This window comes from Moschus berezovskii, chromosome 23, assembly GCF_049115385.1.
Source record: "Moschus berezovskii isolate FMDL1 chromosome 23, NW_MosBer_1.0, whole genome shotgun sequence".
NCBI classification, from domain to species: Eukaryota; Metazoa; Chordata; class Mammalia; order Artiodactyla; family Moschidae; genus Moschus; species Moschus berezovskii.
In genome coordinates, this window is record NC_142482.1 from 16399340 (window position 1) to 16420659 (window position 21320).

The following is a 21320-nucleotide window of genomic DNA, read 5'->3' on the forward strand; positions in this document are numbered from 1 at the left end:
AAGCAGATTTTTTTTCTGGTATCCTCTTGCTTTTGCTATGATCCAGCTGCTGCTGCTGCTGCTAAGTCACTTCAGTCGTGTCCAACTCTGTGTGACCCCATAGATGGAAGCCCACCAGGCTCCCCCGTCCCTGGGATTCTCCAGGCAAGAACACTGGAGTGGGTTGCCATTTCCTTCTCCAGCAGGTGTTGGTAATTTGATCTCTGTTTCCTCTGCCTTTTCTAAATCCAGCTTGAACATCCGGAAGTTCTCAGTTCATGTACTGTTGATCCCTGGCTTGGAGAATTTTGAGCATTAATTTGCTAGTATGTAAAATGAGTGTAATTTTGGGGTAGTTGGAACATTCTTTGGCATGGCCTTTCTTTGGGTTTAGAATGAAAACAGACCTTTCCAGTCCTGTGACCACTGCTGAGTTTTCCAAATTTGCTAGCATATTGAGTGCAGCACTTTTACAGTGTCATCTTCAGGATGTGAAATAAATCAGCTGGAATTCCATCACCTCCACTAGCTTTGCTTGTGATGATGCTTCCTAAGGGCCACTTGAATTCACACAACAAAATGTCTGACTTTGGGTGAGTGGTCACACCATCTTGGTTATCTGGGTCATGAAGATCTTTTTTGTACAGTTCTTCTGTGTATTCTTGCCACCTCTTCTTAATATCTTCTGCTTCTGTTCAGTCAGTCAGTCAGTTCAGTCACTCAGTCATGTCCGACTCTTTGTGACCCCACGAATCACAGCAGGCCAGGCCTCCCTGTCCATCACCAACTCCCGGAGTTCACTCAGACTCATGTCCATCGAGTCGGTGATGCCATCCAGCCATCTCATTCTCTGCCATCCCCTTCTCCTCCTGCCTCCAATCCCTCCCAGCATCAGAGTCTTTTCCAGTGAGTCAACTCGTCGCATGAAGTGGCCAAAGTATTGGAGTTTCAGCTTTAGCGTCAGTCCTTCCAGTGAACACCCAGGACTGATCTCCTTTAGAATGGACTGGTTGGATCTCCTTGCAGTCCAAGGGACTCTCAAGAGTCTTCTCAAACACCACAGTTCAAAAACATAAATTCTTCAGCAATCAGCTTTCTTCACAGTCCAACTCTCACATCCATACATGACCACTGGAAAAACCATAGCCTTGACTAGACAGACCTTGGTTAGCAACGTAATGTCTCTGCTTCTGTTAGGTCCATATAATTTCTCTCCTTTATGGAGCCCATCTTTGCATGAAATGTTCCTTTGGTATCTCTAATTTTCTTGAAGAGATCTCTAGTCTTTCCCATTCCATTGTTTTCTTGTATCCCATTCTCTTATTTTCCTGTATTTGTATTGTTCACTGAGGAAGGCTTTCTTATCTCTCCTTGCCATTCTTTGGAAGTCTACAGTCAGATGGGTACACCTTTCTTTTTCTCCTTTGCCTTTCACTTCTCTACTTTTCTCAGCTATTTGTAAGGCCTCCTCAGAACAGCCATTTTTCATTTTTGGATTTCTTTTTCTTGGAGATGGCTTTGGTCACCACCTCATACAATGTTACAAACCTCCATCCATAGTTCTACAGGCACTCCGTCTATCAGATCTAATCCCTTGAACCTAGGCAGTGTATTATAAAGCAGAGACATCACTTTGCTGACAGAAGTATGTATAGTCAATGTTATGTATTTCCAGTAATTGTATATGATTGTGAGAGTTGGACCATAAAGAATTCTGAGTGCTGAAGAACTGATGCTTCCAAACTGTGGTGCTGGAGAAGACTCTTGAGAATCTGTCGGAGAGTAAGGAGATCAAACAGTCAATCCTAAAGGAAGTTGACCCTGAATATTTTTTAGAAGGACTGATTCTAAATTGAACCTCTAATACTTTGGCCTCCTTATGAGAAGAACTTACTGATTGGAAAAGTCCCTGATGCTGGGAAAGACTGAGAGCAAGAGGCCACCAGTGAGAGGATGAGATGGTTGGATGGCATCACTGACTCAATGGGCATGAATTTGAGCAAAGTCTAGGAGATAGTGAAGGACAGGGAATCCTGGCATGCTGCAGTTCATGGGGTCTCAAAAAGTCTCATAGGACTTAGCAGCAGAACAGCAACAGCAATGTTTTATTGTAAATATGTACCACCAACAAAATGTAGCATGCCTTCTTTATCCATTCATCTGTAAGTAGACATTTGGATTGCTTCCATGTCTTGGCTATTGCAATTTGTGCTGCTGTGAATATAGTAGTTCTCGTATTTTTTTGAATTAAAAGTTTTCTGATATTATACCTGAGAGTATAATTGTAAGATAATATGTTAATTCTAGTTTTAGTTTTTAAGGAAATTCTGTACTGTTTTCTGAAGTGACTGCATTAATTTACATTCCCATCAACTGTGTAGAAGCGTTCCTTTTTCTCTATATCCTGCAAAGATAAAATTCTTAATATAAGTGACAGTAAGTTAATACAATGAGCATCATAAAGAATAAATATTAAAAAAATTGTTTGCATAATCCAGTCTTATAATTAAACATATTTAAGTATACAGATGTGTGTATAAATACATTAATATACAATTCTATTTATTATATGGTATTTCTTCAGCACACACATTCTATGATTAATGTACATGTATAGTTTAGAACAGAGGTAACTTTGCAGAATGCTTTTAAGGTCTTCTGTAGAGGGAACGCCAGGAAATGGCAGATTGCCACAGCCTTGAAAATATGCTTTGGTTGGTCCTTGGTGCTGCTGGCCCTGTTGTCTTCCAGACAGAGACCTGACTCAGCCTTCTGTGTTGTCCTGCTCGTTGATGCTCTCATCTTGTTTGCTAAGGGAGCTCCATGAAGCCCTCAGCTAACTGAACAGATGACTCAAGCTTTGCTCCTACTATACATGCTTCTTGCATGGCTGAGTCAGGGCAGGATGAGGGTAGGCTGAGTGGCAGATGACCGTAGGTTTTCCTGTACAGGCAGCTGAGTTGGGACACTCATGTTCATAAGGGTCACTCATGTTGATGATCACAGTGTGCAGGGCTGGCTGAGAACCATTAGATCACAGTGTATGCAAGGGAGGCCCAGCCCCTTCTCCCTACCATTCATCCAGGCACTCAGGTTATCCAGGCTTGTAGGGTGAGGAACTATTGCTTTCGGCCCTGCAGAAGGATTGGTGGGGGGAAAGGCCTGCTCTGGACAAGAATTCATGGGTCTTCCTGGAGGCCTCCCTGCACTGTCATCTTCTCATCTACCTGGGCCCATCTGAACTGTAATAAGGAAGCTTTGCAACATGTGTGTGCTATATATGTATGTATGATTTTAATTCTTCACAAATATAACCTGATCTATTTACATGTACTATTTAAATATTTGATTATTTTAGGCCTCTAACTTTTAAGTACTTTTCCAGGAAATAGACATGTAAATAGAGGACTGTCTAGACATGCATAGGAAAAAAAGTACTGACAGGATATATAGTAAAAGTATAGTCATTTTTTGAGAGGACATTATGCATGCTTATTATATTCTTTTATTCTATTTTTATGAATTAAAAAAAATCATCATCAAGCATTATTTTTACAATCAGGAAGCATACCTTGAATATGAAACTTCTGTCTATTTGTTCTCAGATTATTGCCTTGGGTCTGCAATAATTAATAATTCATTGACTTGTAGTATCAGTGATTCTTACTAGAGGTATTTGATCTTTCAACATTGCTAAGATTGGTTTTGCTGGCTTTCTTTAGTAATTTTGCTGAATTTATTCAAGATTTTTTTAAATAAAAATTTTATAGGCAAATACTTTGGGTATTGCTCAGTCAGTACACTTTATTTCATTAAATTCTCAAGCTCTTAACCAAAGGATGAAATCACAGTGAGATCATTAAAAAGGCAATTTGGCGACTGAGAAACCATTCCACACACTATTGAAGACAGACTTTTATCCCTGCCAAAGAAATCACCATGACTAAGAGTTCCATCACTGATATTATTATGATGCATTAAAGTCCCTATCTAATTATAATATATGAACATTTCAGCATGACTTAGAAATTTTATCTTATCAGAGAATTTATTGCCTTCATTTGTCAGAATGGGAAAATAAAGAATGGAAGTTAAATGATTAACCCAAGGACACACATCAACATTTTAAACATCTGGAAATAGGAATCTGGTCCCTGACATCAGTGTTCTTATTCATTAGAGGGCATTTCCCATCAATTATGTCATTTTGATTAATTAATCCTTATAGAATTAATTAATTTAAAATATACTCTGTGAAAAGTAATCATTATCTGGCTTTGTTTGTAAGATTTAGTTTGAATTTTGAAAATAACCCAAATCTTCTTCTTTTGGTGAGGTCATGAAAAGGAAAATTCAGGGTCTTAACAGATACCACATAATACTAAGGAAAAAATTTGAACATCTCTGGGATAAAAATTCCATTATAAGAATTTTTTTTCAGATTTTAATTCTATCAAATTCTGGTTTCTCCAATTTGTAGCAAGTGAGACAGATAAAGTTCCATGTAGTCAAAGCTATGATTTTTCCAGTAATCAAGTATGGATGTGAGAGTTGGCCCATAAAGAAGGCTGAGCTCTGAAGAACTGATGCTTTTGAACTGTGGGATTGGAGAAGACTCTTGAGAGTCTCTTGGACTGCAAGGAGATCAAACCAGTCAATCCTAAAGGAAATCAATCCTGAGTTTTCATTGGAGGACTGATGTTGAAGCTAAAGCTCCAATGCTTTGACCACCTGATTCAAAAAGCTGACTGATTAGAAAAGCCCCTGATGCTGGGAAAGATTGAAGGCAGGAGGAGAAGGGGACGACAGAGGATGAGATGGTTGGATGGCATCACCAACTCGATAGACATGATCCAGGAGTTGGTGATGGACAGGGAAGCCTGGCATGCTGCAGTCCACGTGGTCACAAAGAGTTGAATACGACTGAGCAACTGAACTGAACCGAGACAGATAAAGAGAAACTTTCTCCAAGGCTTTTAATATTTGCTTCTGATTTGAGTTGTCAATGTTGCAAACTTTCTTTCTTACTATCTTTTTGTTCCATTTTGTTTTAGTTTCCTTAAAAGCACAAGAGAAGAAAAAATAGAATATCTTAATATTTTTCAATTTTTAGGTAATGTTTGGAATACATGGAAGTCTCATTTTATATTTGGTTTGAGTTACTTTGTTCACTTTTAGTTTTAATAAAATGTGAAACAAAACAAAACTCTCTAGTGTATACGACTGTTTATTTTATTATGCTCTGTTTAGTTATTCAAGAAAAAAGAAGTTACAGAAGTGTAATCATTGCCATCTGTTGTATTTGAAGTAAAATCTAGCCCCAAAGTCAAAAAAGTCATAGCAACAACTTATAAAAACAACTGCAATAATATCAACTCACTATGGTTACTGGTGAAACTTTATTTTTCTCCCAAATGAAGTAAGCTTCCTTAGAGGATTATTTTAACATTTGATTTATATCATTATTAAATTTTCCTCCAAAATCATCAAAGTCTCTAATAAGACTGTTATTTAACTCTGCCTGATAGGAGATTAACAGATTTTTCTGTCACTCTGACTCAAACCTCATCAGAACTCCCTCTTCAAAGAATATTATTTTAAAGAACTTAAGATCTGATTTTAAGGAGAAATATGTGTATATATATGTGTGTACATTATCCCATAGTATTAATGGCTACGGTTACAGGCAAATACAAAAAGGATGCAAATTTGGTCGTGTGGGATATTCACGGTGACTTGGGAACATTTGTTCATAAAATAGTACAGCCTCAGGCCATATTTTTGTCATGTTTTTCTTTAGAAATTATAGCTGTAAAACATTAGGTGGTCTTCAAGGTAGACAGGTCTTATATGAGGTTGCTCTCTCTTGAGAGCATAAAGGCAAAATACGGGACTGTTGGCTTCTTTGGAAATTAGCAGAGCTAGTGTTTAAAGACACTCATTGGAATTGCCAATGTATTACTTGCTTTTTTATTTTCCAAAAGGGAACTCTAATTACCCTACCAAGGGAAAAAAAGGTCTTACTGCTACATCCATATATTCACATTTTAAAATCATTTTGACCCCTCTAAATATTTTTAAAAAGAAGCCATAATCAGAAGTATTGTGGGCATTCAAGAACATAGCTTATTTTAGAGAAATTAACATAAAACTTATTGTCTCGTTATTTAATTTTTTCTCTGAAATAAATAAATAAATGGAAAGAAATAATTTAAATGATTGATACTAAATTTTCATTTATATTATGAAATTGACAATCACTATTTTTACCACCTGAGAAAAGCTTATGATTTTAAATTAGAAAATACATTTGGAAGTTTTTCAGTTTGTTCAGGATAAAATATTATTAAATCCTGTTGTTACAATTTCTACATTGGTAATGTTTGTATTGATGTAATGTGTGGTGTTGGCAGGGTTTGTGTATGTGTGTAAGTGTTTGGAAGAAAAGAAAATGTGTAAAAGTAAAAGGTATTCACCCATTTACCACACATCTTGCTCACCTATTATGTATGAGGCACTGTGATAGGTATTGTATGGAATTTACAACTGAGTCTAAAGTCGTGTATAAACTGGATTAGATGGGAAGATACTATGCATTCATATCACTTCAGGATAACCATTACTTGTTTAATCTTAATGCTAAGCCACAAAAGCCTGGAAGTAAATACAGGGTTACATTTTGAATAAATATTGCTTCTTGGACTATGCTCCGCAACATTAAAACTATTTCTAGGATATCTTAGGGGCTAAACACTGTTCAAGATTAGGATGTTTTGGGTACAGTAATCATCTGCCATTTTTATTTTCCTCCTGAAAAGATTTGGTTACATGTGCTCAAAACAAACAGACAGACAACAACTGCTGATGAACCGCCAGAGCTGCTGAACGTCAACAACGAAAGCTTCATTTATGTGTGTGTGCCCCTTGTCACCTTATTTTTTTCTTCTTCTTTCAGTTCAGTCCAGTTCAGTCGCTCAGTCGTGACCAACTCTTTGCGACCCCATGAATCACAGCACGCCAGACCTCCCTGTCCATCACCAACTCCCGGAGTTCACTCAGACTCATGTCCATCGAGTCGGTGATGCCATCCAGCCATCTCATTCTCTGTCGTCCCCGTCTCCTCCCGCCCCCAATCCTTCCCAGCATGAGAGTCTTTTCCAGTGAGTCAACTCATCACATGAGGTGGTCAAAGTATTGGAGTTTCAGCTTTAGTCCTTCCAATGAACACCCAGGATTGATCTCCTTTAGAAGCTTTAGTCCTTCCAATGAACACCCAGGATTGATCTCCTTTAGAATGGACTGGTTGGATCTCCTTGCAGTCCAAGGGACTCTCAAGAGTCTTCTCCAAAAATACTTAATTTAATTTTCATTTTATATTGCAATACAGTTGATCGGAGAAGGCAATGGCAAGCCACTCCAGTACTCTTGCCTGGAAAATCCCATGGATGGAGGAGCCTGGTAGGCTGCAGTCCGTGGGGTCGCTAAGGGTCGGACACAACTGAGCGACTTCACTTTCACTTTTCACTTTCACACATTGGAGGAGGAAATGGCAACCCACTCCTGTGTTCTTGCCTGGAGAATCCCAGGGACGGGGGAGCCTGGTGGGCTTCCGTCTATGGGGTCACACAGAGTCGGACACGACTGAAGTGACTAAGCAGTAGCAGCAGCAACAGTTGATTTACAATGTGTTAGTTTCAGGTGTACAGCAACGTGTTTCACTTATACATATATCCATTCTTTGTCAGATTCTTTTTCCATTTAGGTTATTACAGAATAATGAGTAGAGTTCCCTGTGCTACACAGTAGGTCCTTGTTGATCATCTATTTTGCCTTTGTTGCCTATTTTCTTTATTTTTTATCTGGGTATAGTTACTTTACAATGTTGCATTAATTCCTTTTGTAAAATGAGTGAATCAACTATATGTATATCTCCTCCTTCCTATTCACTAACAACAAAAGAGCAGAGAGAGAAATTAAGGGAAAAAATCCCATTTACCATTGCAACAGAAAGAATAAAATACCTGGGAATAAACCTACCTAAGGAAGCAGACGCGAGAGACGCCGGCCCCGGCGGCGCAGACGCGACGCGAGAGACGCCGGCCCCGGAGCAATGAACCACGCAAAGAGGTGCGGCCGTGAGGAGCTACCCCACGCCTGAGGCCAGGGCCGGCAGCCGAGAGGAGCTACCCCACTTCCAACAGGCGGTGGCTGCGCGGGCACAGGAGGGCCGAGAGGAGCTACTCCGCGTTCAAGGTCGGGGGGTCGGACTTGAGGAGATACCCCTAGTCCAAGGTAAGGTACAGCGGCTGCACTTCGCTGGAGCGGCTGTGAAGAGATTTTCCATGACCAAGGTAAGAGAAACCCAAATAAGACGGTAGGTATTGCTAGGGGGCATCAGAGGGCAGACACACTGAAATCATAATCACAGGAAACTAGTCGATCTGATCACATGGACCACAGCCGAATGTGGTCCACTGGAGAAGGGAATGGCAAACCACTTCAGTATACTTGCCTTGAGAACCCCATGAACAGTAACAAAGGGCAAAATGATAGGATACTGAATGAGGAATTCCCCAGGTCGGTAGGTGCCCAGTATGCTACTGGAGCTCAGTGGAGAAATAACTATAGAAGGAATAGAGGGATGGAGCAGGAGCAAAAGCAAAACCAATACCCAGCTGTGGATGTGACCAGTGATAGAAGCAAGGTCCTGTGCTGTAAAGAGCAATATTGCATAGGAACCTGGAATGTTAGGTCCATGAATCAAGGCAAATTGGAAGTGGTCAAACAGGAGATGGCAAGAGTGAACGTTGACATTCTAGGAATCAGTGAATTAAAATGGACTGGAATGGGTGAATTTAACTCGGATGACCATTATATCTACTACTGTGGGCAGGAAACCCTTAGAAGAAATGGAGTAGCCATCATGGTCAACAAAAGAGTCCGAAATGCAGTACTTGGATGCAATCTTAAAAATGACAGGATGATTTCTGTTCGTTTCCAAGGCAAACCATTCAATATTACAGTAATCCAAGCCTATGCCCCAACCAGTAATGCTGAAGAAGCTGAAGTTAATCGGTTCTATGAAGACCTACAAGACCTTTTAGAACTAACACCCAAAAAAGATGTCCTTTTCATTATTGGGGACTGGAATGCAAAAGTAGGAAGTCAAGAAACACCTGGAGTAACAGGCAAATTTGGCCTTGGAGCACGGAATGAAGCAGGGCAAAGGCTAATAGAGTTTTGTCAAGAGAATGCACTGGTCATAGCAAACACCCTCTTCCAACAACACAAGAGAAGACTCTACACATGGACATCACCAGATGGTCAACACTGAAATCAGATTGATTATATTCTTTGCAACCAAAGATGGAGAAGCTGTATACAGTTAGCAAAAACAAGACCAGGAGCTGACTGTGGCTCAGATCATGAACTCCTTCTTGCCAAATTCAGACTGAAATTGAAGAAAGTAGGGAAAACCACTAGACCATTCAGATATGACCTCAATCAAATCCCTTATGATTATTCAGTGGAAGTGAGAAATAGATTTAAGGGACTAGATCTGATTGATAGAGTGCCTGACGAACTCTGGACGGAGGTTCGTGACATTGTACAGGAGACAGGGACCAAGACCATCCCCATGGAAAAGAAATGCAGAAGAGCGAAATGGCTGTCTGAGGAGGCCATACAAATAGCTGTGAAAAGAAGAGAGGCGAAAAGCAAAGGAGAAAAGGAAAGATATAAGCATCTGAATGCAGAGTTCCAAAGAATAGCAAGGAGAGATAAGAAAGCCTTCCTCAGTGATCAATGCAAAGAAATAGAGGAAAACAACAGAATAGGAAAAACAAGAGATCTCTTCAAGAAAATTAGAGATTCCAAGGGAACATTTCATGCAAAGATGGGCTCGATAAAGGACAGAAATGGTATGGACCTAACAGAAGCAGAAGATATTAAGAAGAGGTGGCAGGAATACACAGAAGAACTGTACAGAAAAGATCTTCACGACCAAGATAGTCACGATAACATGATCACTGACCTAGAGCCAGACATCTTGGAATGTGAAGTCAAGTGGGCCTTAGAAAGCATCACTACTAGCAAAGCTAGTGGAGGTGATGGAATTCCAGTTGAGCTATTTCAAGTCTTGAAAGATGATGCTGTGAAAATGCTGCACTCAATATGCCAGCAGATTTGGAAAACTCAGCGCTGGCCACAGGACTGGAAGAGGTCAGTCTTCATTCCAATCCCAAAGAAAGGCAATGCCAAAGAATGCTCAAACTACCGCACAATTGCACTCATCTCACATGCTAGTAAAGTCATGCTCAAAATTCTCCAAGCCAGGCTTCAGCAGTATGTAAACCGTGAACTCCCAGATGTTCAAGCAGGTTTTAGAAAAGGCAGAGGCACCAGAGATCAAATTGCCAACATCCGCTGGATCATGGAGAAAGCAAGAGAGTTCCAGAAAAACATCTATTTCTGCTTCATTGACTATGCCAAAGCCTTTGACTGTGTCAATCACAATAAACTGTGGAACATTCTGAAAGAGATGGGAATCCCAGACCACCTGACCTGCCTCTTGAGAAACCTGTATGCAGGTCAGGAAGCAACAGTTAGAACTGTACATGGAACAACAGACTGGTTCCAAGTAGGAAAAGGTGTACGTCAAGGTTGTATATTGTCACCTTGCTTATTTAACTTATATGCAGAGTACATCATGAGGAACGCTGGGCTGGAAGAAGCACAAGCTGGAATCAAGATTGCCGGGAGAAATATCAATAACCTTAGTTTTGCAGATGACACTACCCTTATGGCAGAAAATGAAGAGGAACACAAAAGCCTCTTGATGAAAGTGAAAGAGGAGAGTGAAAAGGTTGGCTTGAAGCTCACCATTCAGAAAACAAAGATCATGGCATCTGGCCCCATCACTTCATGGGAAATAGATGGAAAAACAGTGGAAACAGTGTCAGACTTTATTTTGGGGGGCTCCAAAATCACTGCAGATGCTGATTGCAGCCATGAAATTAAAAGACGCTTACTCCTTGGAAGGAAAGTTATGACCAACCTTGATAGTATATTAAAAAGCAGAGACATTACTTTGCCAACCAAGGTCCGTCTAGTCAAGGCAATGGTTTTTCCCGTGGTCATGTATGGATGTGAGAGTTGGACTGTGAAGAAAGCTGATCGCCGAAGAATCGATGCTTTTGAACTGTGGTGTTGGAGAAGACTCTTGAGAGTCCCTTATACTGCAAGGAGATCCAACCAGTCCATTCTAAAGGAGATCAATCCTGGGTGTTCATTGGAGGGACTGATGCTAAAGCTGAAACTGCAATACTTTGGCCACCACATGCGACGAGTTGACTCACTGGAAAAGACTCTGATGCTGGGAAAGGTTGGGGGCGGGAGGAGAAGGGGACGACGGAGAATGAGATGGCTGGATGGCATCACCGACTCTGTGGACATGAGTTTGAGTGTACTCCGGGAGTTGGTGATGGACAGGGAGGCCTGGCGTGCTGTGATTCATGGGGTCGCGGAGAGTCGGACACGACTGAGCGACTGAATTGAACTGAAGGAAGCAGAAGACCTGTACCGAGAAAACTATGACACGAATGAGAAATATCAAAGATGACACAAACAGATGAAGAAATACATCATGTTCTTGGATTCGAAGAATCAATATGTGAAAATGACTGTAATACTCAGAGCAAACTGTAGATTTGATGTAATCCCTATCAAATTATCAATGACATTTTCACAGAATTAGAACAAAAATTTTACAGTTTGTATGGAAACACAAAAGACCCTGAATAGCCAAAGCAATCTTCAGAAAGAAATAACAGAGCTGGAGGAATCAGACTCCCTGACTTCAGACTATACTGCAAAGCTATGTTAATCAAAGCAATACGGCACTGGCATAGAAACATTGATCAATGGAATAGGACAGAAAGCCCAGATATAAGCTCATGCACCTATGGTCACCCAATCTATAACAAAGGAGGCAAGAATATACAATTGTTGCCTCTTTTCATCCTCAAAGACACCAGACTCATTTTCTGCCTTGGGAAGCCTTTTCTCCCCTCACCAGTTTCTAGTTCAGTTGCTCAGTCGTGTCTGACTCTTTGAGACCCCATGAACCGCAGCACGCCAGGCCTCTCTGTCCATCACCTACTGCTGGAGTCTATCCAAACCCATGTCCATTGAGTTGGTGATGCCATCCAACCATCTCATTCTCTGTCATTCCCTTCTCCTCTTGCCCTTGATATTTCCCAGCATCAGGGTCTTTTCAAATGAGTCATCTCTTCGCATCAGGTGGCCAAAGTATTGGAGGTTCAGCTTCAATATCAGTCCTTCCAATGAACATCCAGGACTAATCTCCTTTAGGATGGACTGGTTGGATCTCCATGCAGTCCAAGGGACTCTCAAGAGTCTTCTCCAACACCACAGTTCAAAAGCATCAATTCTTTGGTGCTTAGCTTTCTTTGTAGTCCAACTGTCACATCCATACATGACTACTGGAAAAACCATAGCCTTGACTAGATGGACCTTTGTTGGCAAAGTAATGTCTCTGTTTTTTAATATACTATCTAGGTTGGTCATAACTTTCCTTCCAAGGAGTAAGCGTCTTTTAATTTCATGGCTGCAGTCAGCATCTGCAGTGATTTTGGAGCCCCCCAAATTAAAATTCAGCCACTGTTTCCACTGTTTTCCCATCTATTTCCCATGAAGTGATGGGACAAGATGCTATGATCTTAGTTTTCTGAATGTTGAGCTTTAAGTCAACTTTTTCACTCTCCTCTTTCACTTTCATCAAGAGACTTTTTAGTTCTTCTTCACTTTCTGCCATAAAGGTAGTATCATCTGCATATCTGAGGTTACTGATATTTCTTCCAGAAATCTTGATTCCAGCTTGTACTTCCTTCAGCCCAGCATTTCTCATGATGTACTCTGCATGTCATTTAAATAAGCAGGGTGACAATACACAGCCTTGACGTACTCCTTTTCCTATTTGGAAACAGTCTGTTGTTCCACGTCCAGTTCTAACTGTTGCTTCCTGACCTGCATCTCCCCTCACCACTGAAACTCTAAGTAGAAAAGACATTGACATGATCCAGAGAGTTTTCCTGAATCTGGAAGCTGCTGTTTAACCACCCTGCTGAAAATTGGGTGCCAAAGAGCTACAGCGGCAGTTGCTTTGTGAGCTATAGCAAGTTTCCCCATACTGGGAGAAATGGTCCTCAGGCCCCACGGCTCTGACGTGTAACTTAAAATATGAAAATTCCATCTCTCTACCTTCATGGTATGCACACCAACAGCACTCAAAATTTCGATGACACTGTCAGTCATCTTTACTTTCCAGTAGCTCTCTCTCTCCCTGGGATCAGATATGAATCCTTAGGGATAGGGAAGAAAGTCTGTATCAGAATTGCTGAGATTGTTTAATAATGAGTGTGTTGTTACTGGCCCAATCTTGCATGCCTATCATTCCCTTAGATTAATGTCCTTCCCACAGACTGTCCTTATGCAGATGCATTACTGTGTCGACATTATCTGTCCTGAACTTGTCTAAATCCTAAAATGAGGACAATTTGTATGCAAATGGGATTCCTGTAACATAAGAACAGACAGCAAGTTATGGGATGTCAGAGAAGGAAAAGGAAAACTTTGTCTGAAATTTCACAAATGGATATTGTAGTTGCCATTTATACAACTGAGGAGAGGATATGGTCAGATCTTCTGAATTTAAGAATTTCATGTTCTAAATGGGAACCTACAAGAAATCTAGTTTATGTGGCAAATTTTAAACATAAAGGACTTAACAGAGAGAATTAAGGATTTACCCAATGCATGGAAGGGCTGATGGGGTGGACCTTAAGCTGGTCCTTTAGGAAAAACTCATAGAGTATCACAGAACTGACTCACCGGAATCTTCTCATGCTTCCTTTAAGATTGCTGTGGGTACTACAAAGTTCTTGAAGAACTTAAGGGAAATGAAATCCACGAATCAAGCAGCTGCTGCCACAGAAGACTCTGGGTTCCCAGCAACTGGACAGGGAACAGTGGCATGATTTGCAGGAACATCTCACACCCTTACAACAGATTTCCAGTGCAGAAAGTTGGGCTCTGGCTCAATCTTCCTATTCTAAATGATATGCAATTCCATCTAATTGGTGGCATCTATTTTGCACCCTAGCTGAAGATAGACCCAGAAATACTTATTCCATAACAATTGGCATACAATATGGATCAGAGCTTCCCTCCTCTCCAGCCTTCAGAAAATGGATTTTAAATATCTCTTGGCACATCACTGTCCTGTTGACTCTGTCCACTGTGTCTTCCATATTTTGCACAGAATATATAAAACATAAATGAAGGTGTAAAATAAGATTAGAATTTTATGACAGCAGAAGATTAGAACTTTCATAAGAGATTTGTTGCTGACAAAGCTAGCCCTTAAATGACTTTTTGGTAAACTTTCTTCAAAACGAAAGAACAAGACTATATAACACCATTTTGGCTGGAGAAGGGAGGGGCAACCCGCTCCAGTATTCTTTCTGGAAACTCCCATGGACAGAGGAGCCTTGCAGGCTATGGTCCATTGGGTTGCAAAAGAGTAGAACACGACTTGGTGACTAAACAACAAAAACAAAAAATGGAAAACTAAAGTAACTGCTGGCACTGTGAGACCACTTTTATCAGTAAACCTATTTATATACTAAGAAAATCACAGTTATTAGAAACCAGTTTTCTCCATCCTGATTTAGTTTTGAAGTTTGAAGCTATCTAGAAATAAAGATACTGTGTACATGTAACAGGATACACTGACTAATTTTTCCCACCTTTCCAAAATCATAGATATTATCATGTTCAGTTCAAATTAAAACTATATTTATGGCTAAAGCAGTTTATTTGCATAAATATAAACATTTTCAGTTTATAATACAATGGGAAGTACTCTAAAATTAGTCTTTTTACACAAGCAGAATTATCTACAAAGCAGAAACAGACTCACAGAGTGTGGTTGCCAAGGGATTGGGGGGAGGAAAGGTTTGGGATAAGCTAATGCAAACTATTATATACAGGAAGGGTAAAAAGCAATGTCCTACTGTATAACACAGAAAATTTTATTCAGTATCTTATGATAAGCCATAATGGAAAAGAAAAAATTAAATTAAATTAGTCACTTTAAAAAAAGTTGTTTGTAGGCTGGGAGAAAGGATTTCAAAAGGCCCTTGACATTTTCTTTATACTTAGTTAATGATCATAAGATTCATTTTGATTCAAACTAAAGTTATCCTCTTAAAATTTAAAATTCTTTAAAATTTTTAAAACATTCCTAAGATGGCAAAGTGTCCAACACAGCTGGGCCAGACAGTATCACAGCTGCAGGGCTTGCAGTGCCTTGGTGCCTGTATCCCGGAGCCTGGTAGCCCCACATTGTCTCCAGCCCTGTGTGTTCTCCACGTTTCCAGAGGAGCCTGGTATTACCTTTCTGAAAAGAAAAAAAAAGCATATTTTAAACAAATTCCATATTTTAAAAAATGTTTGCATTAAATTTTCTTGTATTGGACTTTTAAGAGTCTGAAACTCTATTCTAGGGTTTTTTTTTTTTTTTTTGGCTTTTTCATATTTGTTATTAGTTTTGTACCTTTAAGAGTCTAACTTTTAGTATCCACTTTCATTTAGGGATTTGATTACTGGCTTGATTGCACTCTTCCCTTTTGACTTTTCCTTTTCTCCTCCTGGTAACGTTCATCTCCCTCCTCCCTCTTCTCTTTTCTATATAACTTTGTGAATCTCTTTGGATGTTCCTGGCTGTGGAGAATTGTTTCACCATTAACCTAGGGGTTCTGTCTTCTGTACTGTGTGGATACAGATGTGTTGATGCTCTGGGAATCAAAACCCAGAGGCAGGAGGCTCAACTCCAGAACTTTGAGCTATCATAGAACTCCTGACCCCAGGGAATGTTAATAGATGAGAGCCCACCCCAAAGCTACCATACTTACACTGATACTAGGTTCCATTCAAGAGCCAGCAAGCTCCAGTGCAAGACACCACACACTAACCCTTCAGCAAAACAGAAACACAGTACTGAACATTGAAAGACAGGCTGCCCAAAGCCATACCAAACCAATTGACACCCCAAAACGTACTACTGGACACTGCATTTCCCTCCAGACAGATGAGATCAGTTCCACTCACTAGAACACAGACACAAACTCCTCCAACCAGGGAACCTTCACAAGCCATGGTCAACCCCACCCACAGAGAGCAGACTCCGTAATTAAGAGGAACTATGACCCTCCAGCCTGCAGAAAGGAGACCCCCAGACACAGCAAACTAAACAAAATGAAAAGCAGAGGAATATCCAGCAGGTGAAGGAACGTGATAAAAACCCAACAAACCAAACAAAAGAGGAGGAGAAAGGGAGTCTGAAAAATAACTCAGAATAATGATAGTAGAGATGATCCAAAATCTTGAAAAGAAAATGGAGTTACAGATAAATAGAGTCATGGATTGAGAAAATGCAACAAATGTTTAACAAGACATAGAAGAAATAAAGAATAGTCAATCAATAATGAACAGTGCAATAACTTGGATTAAAAGCACTCTGCAGGGAACAAATAGTAGAGTAACTGAGGTAGAAGAAAGGATAAGTGAGCTGGAAGATAGAATGGTTGCAATAAATAAAGAAAAAAGAATAAAAAGAAAAAGAGGACAGCCTCAGAGACCGCTGGGACAATGTTAAACACTCCACCATTTGAATCATAGGAGTCCCAGAAGAGGAAGACAAAAGGAAAGGGCATGAGAAAATATTTGAGGAGATAAGAGTTGAAAATTTCCCTAAAATGGGGAAGGAAATAGTCATCCATGTTCAAGAAGTCCAGAGAGTTCCATACAGGATAAACTCAAGAGGAAACACCAAGATGCATACTAATCAAACTGACAAAAATTAAACACAAAGAGCAAATATTAAAAGCTGCAAGGTATAAACAACAAATAACATAAAAGGGGATCCCCATAAGGGCAACAGTTGAATTTCTTTCAACAGAAATTCTGTAGGCCAGAAGGGAATGGCAGGATATACTTAAAGTGATGAAAGCGGAAAACCTGCAACCAAGATTACTCTACACAGCAAGAATCTCATTCACATTCAAAGGAAAAATCAAAAGCTTTACAGATAAGCAAAAGCTGAGAGAATTCAGCACCACCAAATCAGCTCTTCAACAAATGCCAAAGGGTCTTCTATAGACAGGAAACACAAAAAAGATTTCTAAAACTGAACCAAACAGTAAAGTAAATAGTAATGAGATCATACCTATCAATAATCACCTTAAATGTAAATGGCTTAAATTCTCCAACCAAAAGATGACTGGCCAAATGGATACAAAAACAACCCATATACATGGCTATCTACAAAAGACCCACCTCAAACTTAGGGAAACATACAGTCTGAAAGTAAAGGGCTGGAAAAGATATTTCATGCAAATGGAGATCAAAAGAAAGCAGGAGTAGCAATACTCATATCAGATAAAATAAACTTTAAAATAAAGAGCATTATAAGAGACAAAGAAGGACACCACATAATGATCAGGGATCAATCCAAGAGGAAGATATAACAATTATATAAATATATGTGGACCCAACATAGGAGCACCTCAATACATAAGGCAAATGCTAACAGCTATGAAAGGGGAAACTGACAGTAAACAATAATAGCAGGGGACTTTAATACCCGATTCACACCAATGACCAGATCATCCAGACAGAAAATTAACAAGCAAACACAAGCTTTAAATGATACATTGGACCGGTTAGACCTAATTGATATTTGCAGGGCATTTCTTACCAAAACAATGGATTTAACCTTTTTATCAAGTTCACATGCAACATTTTCCATGATATCACATTCTGGGCTACAATTCTAGCCTTGGTAAATTTTAAAAAATTGAATTCATTTCATGCATGTTTTCCAGTCACAATGCTATAATATTAACTATTAACTAGAGGAAAAAACTATAAAGGACACAATCATATGGACGCTAAACAACATGCTTCTGAATAAGCAAGAGATCACTGAAGAAATAAAAAAGGAAATAAAAATATGCAAAGAAACAAATGACAAAAACACGACAACCCAAAACCTATGGGATTCAGTAAAAGTAATGCCAAGAAGGAAGTTCATAACAATAGAAGCCTACCTCAAGAAACAAGAGAAACATCAAATAAACAACCTAATTTTACACATAAAGCAACGAGAAAAAGAAGAACAAAACCCCTCAACGTTAATAAAATGAGAGAAATCATAAAAATTAGAGCAGAAATAAAAGAAAAAGAAATGAAGGAGACTATGCTGCTGCTGCTGCTAAGTTGCTTCAGTCGTGTCCGACTCTGTGTGACCCCATAGACGGCAACCCACCAGGCTCCCCTGTCCCTGGGATTCTCCAGGCAAGAACACTGGAGTGGGTTGCCCTTTCCTTCTCCAATGCATGAAAGTGAAAAGTGAAAGTGAAGTCGTTCAGTCGTGTCCGACTCTTTGCGACCCCATGGACTGCAGCCTACCAGGCTCCTCCGTCCATGGGATTTTCCAGGCAAGAGTACTGGAGTGGGGTGCCATTGCTTTCTCCAGGAGACTATAGCAAAGATGAATAAAGCTCATTCTCTGAGAAGGTAAATAAAATAGACAAATCCTTAGCCAGACTCATTAAGAAAAAAATGAAGACTCAAATCAATAAAATTAGAAATGAAAAATGAAGAAATTATAGCAGACAATACAGAAATACAAAGAATCATAAAAGACTATGAACTCACAGGAAATCACTCTCATTTGCACACATTCTGTGCAAATGTTAATATTTGTGTGTGTGTATGTAAGTTGCTCAGTTGTGTCTGACTCTTTGTGACCCCACGGACTGTAGCCCACCAGGCTTCTCTGTCCCTGGGATTCCCCAGGTAAGAATACTCGAGTGGATTGCCATTCCCTTCTTCAGGGGATCTTCTCCACCCAGTGATCAAGCCCTGGCCTCCTGCATTGCAGGCAGATTCTTCACCATTTGAGCCACAGGGAAGCCATAAAAGACTACTATGAGCAACTATATGCCAGTAAAATGACAACTTGGAAGAAATGGACAAATTCTTAGAAAAACATTACCCTCCAAAACTGAACCAGGAAGAAAAAGAAAATTTGAACAGAACAATCACAAGCACAGAAAAGAAAGCTGTATTAAAAAATCTGCCAACAAAAAAAGCCCAAGACCAGATGGCTTCACAGGTGAATTCTACCAGAAATTTAGAGAAGAGCGAACATCTATTCTACTCAAACTCTTCCAGAAAGTTATAGAGTATGAAAACCCCGCAAAATCATTTTACAAGGCCACCAACACCCTGAGACCCAAACCAGACAAAGTTGCCACACACAAAAGATAAAGCTATGGGCCAACGTTACTGAACATAGATGCAAAAACCCTCAACAGAGTTCTAGCAAACAGAATCCAACAACATATTAAAACATCATGATTAAGTGGGCGTTATTGCAGGGATTCAAGGATTCTTCAGTATTTGCAAATCAATGTGATACATCATATTAATAAATTGAAAGACAAAAGCCATATGATAATTTCAGTAGATGCAAAGAAAACCTTTGACAAAATTCAACACCCATTTATGATAAAAACTCTCTAGAAAGTAGGAATAGAAGGAACATACCTCAACATAATAAACACCATATATAACAAACCCATAGCAAACATTATCCTCAATGGCAAAAATTGGAAACATTTCCATGAAAATCAGGAACAAGACAAGGGTGCGCACTCTCACCACTATAATTCAACATAGTTTTGGAAGTCCTTGCCACAGCAATCAGAGAAGAAAAAGAAATAAAATGAATCCAGATTGGAAAAGAAGTAAAACTTTCACCATTTGCAGATGATATGATCCTCTACTTAGAAAACCCTAGAGATGCCGCCAGAAAATTACTAGAAGTGAAGTGAAGTGAAGTCGCTCAGTCGTGTCCGACTCTTTGCTACCCCATGGACTGTAGCCCACCAGGCTCTTCCATCCATGGGATTCTCCAGGCAAGAATATTGGAGTGGGTTGCCATTTCCTTCTCCAGAAAAGTACTAGAGATAATCAATAAGCATAGTAAAGTTGTAGGATATAGAATTAATACGCAGAAACCCCTTACATTCCTATACATTAACAATGAAAAATCGGAAAGAGAAATTAAGGAAACAACCCCATTTACCATTGCAACAGAAAGAATACAATACATAAGAATAAATTTACCTAAAGAAGCAAAAGACCTGTATACAGAAAACTATAAAACACTGATGAAAGAAATCAAAGATGACACAAATAGATGGAGAAATATACCATGTTCTTGAATTGGAAGAATCAATATAGTGAAAATGAGTATACTACCCAAAGCAAACTATATATTCAATGCAATCCTTTTCAAGCTACCAATGGTATTATTCACAGAACTAGAACAAATATTTCACAATTTGTATGAAAACACAAAAGACCTCAAACAGCCAAATCAATCTTGAGAAAGAAGAATGGAACTGGTAGAATCAACCTTGCTGGCTTCAGACTATACAACAAAGCTACAGTCATCAAGACAGTGTGGTACTGGCACAAAGACAGAAATAAAGATCAATGGAACAATATAAAAAGTCCAGAGATAAATCCATGCTCCTATGGACACATTATCTTTAACAAAGGAGGCAAAAATATACAATGGAGAAAAGACAGTCTCTTCAACAAGTGGTACTGGGAAAACTGGTCAGCCACTTGTAAAAGAATGAAACTAGAACACTTCCTAACACCATACACCAAAATAAACTCAAAATGGGTTAAAGATCTAATTGTAAGACCAGAAACTATAAAATTCTTAGAGGAAAATATAGGCAGAACACTCTCCAACATAAATCACAGCAAAATCCTCTATGACCCACCTCCCCAAATAATGGAAATAAAAACAAAATAACAATCAGGACCTAATTAAACTAAAAAGCTTTTACACAATGAAGGAAACTATAAGCAAGGGGAAAAGATAGCCCTCAGAATGGGAGAAAATAATAGAAAATGAAACCGACAAAGAATTGATCTCCAAAATATAAAAGCAGCTCATGCAGCTCAATACCAGAAAAGCAAACAACCCAGTCAAAAAGTGGGCAAAAGACCTAAACAGACATTTCTCCAAAGAAGACATATGGATAGCTAATAAACACATGGAAAGATTCTCAACATCACTCATTACTAGAGAAATGCAAATGAAAACCACAGAAAGTTATCATGCCGGTCAGAATGGCCATCATCAAAAAGTCTACAAACAATAAACACTGGAG